Below are 9,172 nucleotides of genomic sequence, written 5' to 3'. Positions count from 1 at the left end.
AAAAAAAAAAAAAAAAAAAAAAAAAAAAAAAAAAAAAAAAAAAAAAAGACACAGACTAACAGAATGATTGCGGAAACAGGATCCAACATTCTGGGGCATCCAAGAAACACACCTCAGCAACAAACGTAAACACTACCTCAGAGTAAAAGGCTAGAAAAAAAGCTTTTCAAGCAAATGGACCCAGAAAACAAGCTGGAGTAGCTATCCTAATATCTAATAAAATAGACTTTCAACCAAAATTAATTGAAAAGATGAGGACGGGCACTTCATTCTCATCAAAGGAAAAATCCACCAGGAGAACATCACAATTTTGAACATCTATGCCCCAAATATAAGAGCACCTACATTTGTAAATGAAATATTATTAAAGCTTAAATCGCACATTGATCCCAACACCTTAATAGTGGGAGACTTCAACACCCCACTCTCACCAAGGGACAGATCATCTAGACAGAAGCTAAACAGGAAAATAAAGGCACTTACAGAGGTCCTAAATCAAATGGACCTAATAGATGTCTACAGAATTTTTCACCCACATTCAAAACAGTACACCTTCTTTTCAGCACCTCATGGATCCTTCTCCAAAGCAGACCATATAGTTGGTCACAAAGCAAGCCTGTGCAGATACAAGAAGACTGAAATAATCCCTTGTACTATATTTGACCACCATGGACTAAAGCTGGATCTCAATAAGAAAAGAAATCTCAAAAAGCCTACATACACATGGAAACTGAACAACTCCCTACTCACTGACAGCTGGTTTAGGGAAGAAAGAAAGAAAGAAGTTAAAGACTTCCTAGAATTCAATGAAAATTAAGGTACAACATACCCAAACTTACGGTACACAATAAAAGCAATGCAAAGAGGAAAATTCATAGCACTGTCTTCAAGAAGAAATTTGAAACATCTCATACAAGCAACTTAATGGCCCCCCTGAAAGTCATAGGAAAAAAAAAGAAGCATACACATCCAAGAGGAGTAGACAGCTAGAAATAAGCAAGCTCAGGGCTGAAATCAATAAATTAGAAGCAAATAAAAATATTCAGAGAATCAATGAAACCAAGAGCTTTGAAAAAATCAACAAGATAGACAAACCCTTAGCCAAACTAACTAAAAGGCAGAGAGAAACTGTCCAAATCAGCAAAATCAGAAATGAAAAGGGGAAAATAACAACAGACACTGAGGAAATCCAAACAATTATTAGGTCTTACTACAAAAGCCTATATGCCACAAAATTTGAAAATCTAAATGAAATGGACAATTTTCTTGAAAGATTCCATTTACCAAAATTAAGTCAAGATTAGGTAGAAAGGTTGAATAGTCCTACATCCCCCAAGGAAATAGAAGCAGTCATCAAAAGTCTTCCTTCCAAAAACAAAACTAACAAAAAAAGGCCAGGGCCAGATGGTTTCAGTGTAGAATTCTACCAGAATTTCAAAGAAGTGCCAACTCCAATTCTCCTCAAATTATTCCACAAAATAGAAACAGAAGGAACATTACCAAACTCATTCTGAAACCATAGTCACCTGGATACCTAAACCAAAGACCCAACCAAAAAAGAGAACTTTAGACCTATCTCTCTTATGAACATTGATACAAAAATACTCAATAAAATACTGGCAAACCAAACATAAGAACATATAAAAGATATCATCCACCATGACCAAGTACGCTTCATTCTAGGCATGCCAGGATGGTTCAATATATAGAAATCCATTAATGTAATCAATCATATAAATAAACTGAAGGAGAAAAACCACATGATCATCTCCTTAGATGCCAAAAAAGGATTTGACAAAATCCAACATCCATTCATGTTTAAAGTCTTGGAGAGATCAGGGATACAAGGCACATACCTAAACATAGTAAAGGCAACATACAGCAAGCCTACAGCCAACATCAAACTAAAGGGAAGGAAACTTAAATCAATCCCACTGAAATCAGGGACAAGGCAAGGCTGCCAGCTCTCTCCATATCTCTTCAACATAGTACTTGAAGTCCTAGCTAGAGCAATAAGCCAACTAAAGGAGATCAAGGGGATACAAATCAGAAAGGAAGAAGTCAAAGTATCACTATTTGCAGATGATATGATAGTATATATGAGCAACCCCAAAAATTCATCCAGAGAACTCCTTCAGCTGATAAACACCTTCAGCAAAGTGGCTGGATACAAAATTAACTCAAAAAAAATCAGAAGCCCTCCTGTATACCAAAGACAAAAGGGCTGAGAAAGAAATTAGGGAAACAACACCCTTCACAATAGGCACTAATAACATAAAATACCTTGGTGTGACTCTAACCAAGCAAGTTAAAGTCCTGTTTGAAAAAAACTTCAAGTCTCTGAAGAAAGAAATTGAAGAACATATCAGAAGATGGAAAGATGTCCCGTGCTCATGAATGGGTAGGATTAACATAGTGAAAAATGGCCATTCTGCCAAAAGCAATCTACAGATTCAGTGAAATTCCCATCAAAATACCAACACAATTCTTTACAGAACTTGAGAGCAACATCCTCAGCTTCATATGGAAAAACAAAAAGAAAAACAAACCCAGAATTTCCAAAATGATCCTGTATAACAACAGATCATCTAGAGGTATCTCCATCCTTGATCTCAAGCTGTACCACAGAGCAATAGTAATAAAAACCACATGGTACTAGCATAGAACAGAATGATAGATCAATGGATTTCAAATAGAAGATCGAGAAATAAACCCACACACCTACGGATACTTGATTTTTGAAAAAGAAGCCAAAACCATTCAATGGAATAAAGACAGCATCTTCAACAAATGGTGCTGGTCTAACTCGATGTTTACATGTAGAAAAATGCAAATAGATCCATATTTATCACCCTGAACAAAATTGAAGTCCAAGTGAATCAAAGACCTCAACATAAGACTAAACTGGATAGAAGAGAAAGTAGGGAAGAGCCTAGAACTCATTGGTCAGGAGACAACTTCCTGAACAGAACATCAACAGCACAGGCCCTAAGATCAATAATCAATAAATGGGACCTCATGAAACTGAAAAGGTTCTGTAAAGGAAAGGACACTGTTGTTAGAACAAAACGACAGCCTACAGACTGGGAAAGAATCTTCACCAACCCTATATCTGACAGACCCTATATGCAGAATATATAAAGAACTAAAGAAGTGAAACATCAACAAATCGAGTAATCTAATTAAAAATGGGGTACAGAGCTAGACAGTGAATTCTTTGTAGAGGAATATCGAATGGCAGAGAAAGACTTAAAGAAATGCTCAACATCCTTAGTCATCAGAGAGATGCAAATCAAAATGACCCTGAGATTTCACCTTACAACCATCAGAAAGGCTAAGATAAAAACATGCTGGAGAGGATGTGGAGAAAGGGGAACCCTCCTCCTTTGCTGGTGGGAATGTAAACTTGTACAACTACTTTGGAAATCAACTTGGCGCTTTCTCAGACAATTAGGAATAGCGCTTCCTCAAGACCCAGCTATACTACTCCTAGGCATATATCCAAAATATGCTTTAGTACACAACAAGGACATTTGTTCAACTATGTTTGTAGCAGCTTTATTCGTAATCGCCAGAACCTGGAAACAACTCAGATGTCCCTCAACTGAAAAACTAATGCAGAAATTGTGCATTTACACAATGGAATACTACTCAGCAATTAAAAACAAGTAATTTTTTTGCAGGCAAAATGGTGGGATCTATAAAAGATCATCCTGAGTCAGGTATCCCAGAAACATAAAGATACACATGGTATATACTCACTTATAAGTGGATAGTAGACATATAATATAGGATAAACCTACAAAAATCTGAACACCTAAAGTAGGCAAGCTAGGAGGAGGACCCTGGGTAAGACGATCAATCCTCACTCAGAAAGGCAAACGGGATGGATTTTGGAAGAAGGAGAAAACAGGAAATAGGACAGGAGCCTTCTATGATGGGCCTTTGAAAGACTATAACCAGCATTGTATATGAGCAGATAATGAGACTCATAACCAGACTTTGGGCAGAGTGCAGGGAATCTTAGGAACAAAGGGGGAGATAGCAAGATCTGGAGTGGACAGGAGCTCCACAAGGATAGAAGCAGAACCAAAATAGCTGGGCCTAGGGGTCTTTTGTGAGACTGATACTCCAACCAAGGACCATTTATGGATATAACCTAGAACCCCTGCTCAGAGGTAGCCCATGGCAGGTCAGTATCCAAGTGGGTACCCTAGTAATGGGTACAGGGACTGTCTCTGACATCAACTCAGTGGCTGGCTATGTGACCACCTCACCTGGATGGGGGAACAGCCTTGCCAGGCCACAGAGGACAATGCAGCCAGTTCGGATGAGATCAGATAAGCTAGGATCAGAAGAAAGGGAAGGAGGACCTCTCCTATCAGGGGACTTGGAGAGGGGCATAGGAAGGGATGAGAGAGGAAGGATGGGTTTGGGAGGGGAAAAAGGGAGGAGGCTACAGCTGGGATACAAAGTGAATAAGCTGTTATTAATATAAAAATTAAAATTAAAAAAATGAAAGCTACTTTTAGGTAGCAGTAGGAAATAAATTAGTAATAAAAAAAGAATCTCAGAACTCAGAAAGATGCAGTGGGGCCTAAGGTTACACCTAGAGTGGGTGTCAGACACAGACAAGTCTCAGAATAAATAAGTAAACAAACAAACAATGAAAGACAGACAAGCCAATTAAAATTGTTGAAATCCCTAATTACTGGGGTAAGAAAAAAAGATGTAAAATTACCTTGCACAGCTTAAAATGAACATACCTTCTGTTCTTACTAAATAGCCCAAAACTGTTCAGGACTAACTAGTTCAGTAAAAACCACAACCAACTTTCCTGTTCATAATTCAGTAAAGGTTGATTCATTTCAATGATTTCTGAGCTGTGAAGGATCAGCCATGTTTTGAGGTTCAAGGGTAGAGAAATAAGAACAATGGGAAAACTCCAGGTGTTCCCGTACCTTTAAAGTACCCTGAGTGTACAGCCCTGCCTTGCTGGTCACTGATCTTCATTTTCTACCCACGATGTGGTCCCAGGTTTCTGGCAATGAGAACAAGCCATATTTGGCAAGTTCCAGGTCAAGGAGGGATCAAGTGGTACCTTTTTCTGATGTTACTAATCCTGCCTGCTCTCAGAGCAGTACCTTCTCTCTTTATGTCTGAGGCTACAGTTCCAGAGTCTACTGAGTGGTGAACTCAGAACATGGTCCAATTAAAACCAAGCAATGTTATTTCTCTAGAACCACTGGTTGCTCTAGTGTAAGTTCAGTGTGTGATAAGTATTTTGGGTAGGTTAAGAAAACTGTTATCTCCATGCATAGTGCTTGGTTGGAGTATGAGTCTCTGAAAAGACCCCTGTGTTCACATTTTTTGGTTTTGTTGTTCTCCTTGTGGAGCTCCTGTCCTCTCCAGATCTTACTATTTCCCACTTCTTTCATAAGATTCCCTGAACTCTGCCCAACAGCTGGCCATAAGTCTCAGCATCTGCTTTGATAGTCTGCAGGGCAGAGCCTTTCAGAGGCCCTCTGTGGCAGGTTCCTAACTTGTTTCCTGTTTTCTTCTTCTGATGTCCATTCTCTTTGCCTTTTGGGATGGCTACTGAGCATTATCAGTGGACTTGGGGAGGGGCATGTGTGAAGAAGTGGGAGGGAAGGTGAGATTAGGAGGGGAGGACGGAGGGGTTTATGGGGGGATACAAAGTGAATAAAGTGTAATTAATAAAAGTTAAAAATTTTTTAAAAAATAAAATAAAATAATAACACAAAAAAAAGAAAATTGTTGATTATATGACAAGGTATAAGACCTAGTGAATATGAAAGTACTTGATTACTTTTTTGGTAAAGAAGGAAAACAATTTCACGTATGTACTAGGCAGAGGGCAACATCCAGCTCTGTGAACCTGTTACAGGTCAGTGACGGACTAGCCATTTCGAACTGTTTTTATTTATGAAAGATATATTTTTGGTAAGCATGATTCAAGACTTGGATTTTGTAAATCACACTTTTACCACTATTATTACTTGTTTTGTTATGACCTCAAATGGTGTGGTCAGAGGTGAAATGAGCAGGGTGATTTGCAATGCCAAACCAAAGCACATCTGACACAGGAGGAAGTTAACTCCCTACAGAAGATTTTTAATGGTGTGTTTGTGATGAAGCCCTTAGCTTGTCAGGCCTTTATCTATCATCCTCTTGTCCTCAGGTCATCAGTTTCCATCGTTGAAGAAATCTGTCATCAGCAGTTTATCTCAAGGAAGGAAAGAACTAATGCATGTCTAGAGGGATGCTAAGTACAGAGAATGCTAAAAACATTACCTTTAAGACCACTCCTATGAGAACTACAGATTCCTCTTTCAAATTTACTCTCTGTTGAGAGTCGATCTTTTCCATAGTCCCAGTATGGTTTGGTCACTAATTTTCTGAGTAAACAGACTTCATCTAGTCCTTTTTCACCAATTATTGATATCATCTCCTGTATGACATAAACACATGCTTCTATTATTACACATCCAAAAGTTTGAAGAATGAATCTGTCTCTTACTGTCAACCAGAGCAATGGCAATTATAGGTCAATAACTACAACTTGGAGAAACGAAGAAGATTTTTATATTTTCTTTTTTTAAACTTCTGAATATATTTTCTCCCCTAATCATTTTTCCCAATTTAAACATTGGGGTTTTGTTGTAATCAGATTCTCCTTGGCATTTAATCACATTTAGTTTCCCTAAATAATTTTGGTGATGGATCTGCCCTACTTTTTCCTTCTCCTCTAGGAATATCTTTCCCAAGCATGCCATTCTCAGTTACTATTGGGATATTTCTTTTTCAGTGACACAAACACGTCCTGTCAGTCCCGAGTTCTGTTGTAAATCTTAAAATCTGTCTTTTCAGAAGGATTTTGCCTTTCAGCAAAGTTCCTTTGATAGAGATTTTCATTTCCTTCTCCTGAGACTTTTTCGTTTCAGCTCTCAATGTAAAAAGATGTTGTCCCAGTAAAAACCCAGGGAGATTTTCGTTCCTCTTCCATGGTTTCACTATGTAAAAATGACTACCACAGCTTTACTCAATATTCTCGTTATTTTCGAGTTTGGAATGATTATAGTCATGGTTAACAGAAGAGTTTGCTGTAAAATACTCAAAGTATGTGCAGTAATTATCATGTGTCTGACATGATAATCTTGTTGACATGCTGCCATGTAGTTTTAAAATGCTTGCTGGACAGTAAATATATACATTCTCAATGGCAATTTAATAAAGTATTTAAAATAAAATAGCTATATTAGGAGGCTTTGAAATATATTTTTTCTAGGATGAAAGGATTAAAATTTAGCAAAGAAAAATGCTTAGACCTAATTCCCTGATAAAGAAAAAAAAAGCTCTCTAGAGACATTGAATTGTAAGACTGAATGATCTCAGAGGCAACGCTATTACAGGAGACTCCAGAATAATATGCAGGTTAAAGGAAGCTGGAAGAGTTGGCAGTAGGGGACTCAGGGGGGACTCACATGCATAGACCCATTTCCTCCAACTAGATGGTGAGTTTGGATTTCTGCTGAAATCAGTAGGAAACTTGGGAATACTGTACATGTGTTTTACAATTGTGTTTAATTACATGTCTCAAACTTCACTGGGATTCATTTCTGGGAGGTACTATTTTAAAAGGATCTCACCCTCATGGATAGGCTACCTAAACATTCATATGTTTGATAAAATAATTGAGAACACAGATTCTCCAGAAATTATGTGGAACAGGATAGCTATAGAGACCCAAAATTAACTTACCAGTATAAAGGAAGGCAGGTTGCCATCCATACAAATACTTGTGAGACCTGCCGAGTAGGTGTCACACACATGGTCTTGGTGGAGAGGGAGAAAACTCAGTGATATCTTATTCACTGGGTGCTGGTGGAGTTATGTGCACATTTTCATTGCTCATATCAGATCCAGTTGTAGCCATCAGATTTATGAACAATATTTTGTCAGGTTTCTCAGAATCTAAGAAAAAAAAAGGGCTATCATTGTATATCATAATTGAACTCAATTAAGCGTTGAAGGCTCTTTTCAATTTATAGCATGCATTCCTTCTGTATCACCAAAATTACACAGAAAATAAAAATTTAACATTTTTAATAATGAGATTGCATGATGAGGCACTTGATTGATAGTTTCATATGGCTCATAATTTTAGGTCTAATCAGTAAATTCCACTTTCTGCTTTGAAAGCAACGCATAAAGGTATTAGAATCAAGCAGCGATATTGTGGAGATCCTGGTGGCCAAGGACATTATGGAGGCCCCATGGGCCACATGGAAGGCTGTGGAGGAGACAGAGGAGGCTTCACCCTGAAAGGGCCCCTGAGCTCAAGAGGGAACCCCCTCTGGAAAAGGAATTGTCCAGCTCCTAGCTGGAGACTGGTGGTGTCCCAGTCTGGGCTCTGGAAACCAGAACTTTGTTTGGAGAACAAAATGCAATCAGTTTAAGGCTCCAAAGACAAAGGCCTTCCTCTGTCACCCTTCCCACATCTGGATGGTGACTGTGGGCCTGATGGCATGAGAGGAAGAAGAAGTGGACTTATGGACCCTGGTGGACCTGGAGGACTGTTCAGATGTGGCAGAGGTGGAGAAAGTGGTGACTTCTGTTGGGGCCTTTGCTTGGACAGAGGTGACATTTATGGAGGAAGACGATTTGGTCCTGGGGGACCTCCTGTAACTTCCATGGGAGGAAGAACAGGCAGACATGGAGGACCTGGGATAGTGGATAAAGGGGAGCACCGTCAGGAATGCAGAGACCCACGCTACTAGAGACCTGCAGAGCTGCATTGACGACCATATTTATTTTTAAACCAGAAAATGTTTTAATTTATACTTCCCTATTTATAATATTGGCAGCAGCATTATGATTATCATTGTCTGTACTTCAGTATTGTGACCATTTGTGAAGAAGAATTAAAACAAGTTAAGTGGTGAAAAAAACTAAAAAATAATAGAACTTCTACACTTACCTATAATCCCCTCATTGACAATAGGAGCAGTTGGACTTCTGGGCACTGTGTCATTCTCTGTGGGGCATGTCATCCAACTGTGAGAGCAGTTGTATGGTTCTTCTAGTTCCTTTATGCCACCAACGTCAGAGAGATTTTTCAGTGAACATGAAGCCTTCTTCCCATGTGGGT

General features: G+C 38.7%; 1 pseudogene; it reads left to right on the top strand.

Moving 5' to 3' along the window:
• The window catches only part of LOC129675235 (RNA-binding protein EWS-like), a 69,525-nt pseudogene extending 60,724 nt beyond the window's left edge, over positions 1-8,801 (top strand).
• Positions 8,802-9,172: the final 371 nt, after the last annotated feature.

The sequence above is a fragment of the Psammomys obesus genome, unplaced genomic scaffold (genome assembly GCF_907164565.1).
Source record: "Psammomys obesus unplaced genomic scaffold, mPsaObe1.curated_primary_1811, whole genome shotgun sequence".
Lineage (NCBI taxonomy): Eukaryota > Metazoa > Chordata > Mammalia > Rodentia > Muridae > Psammomys > Psammomys obesus.
This window is presented reverse-complemented; position numbering and strand designations above follow the sequence as displayed.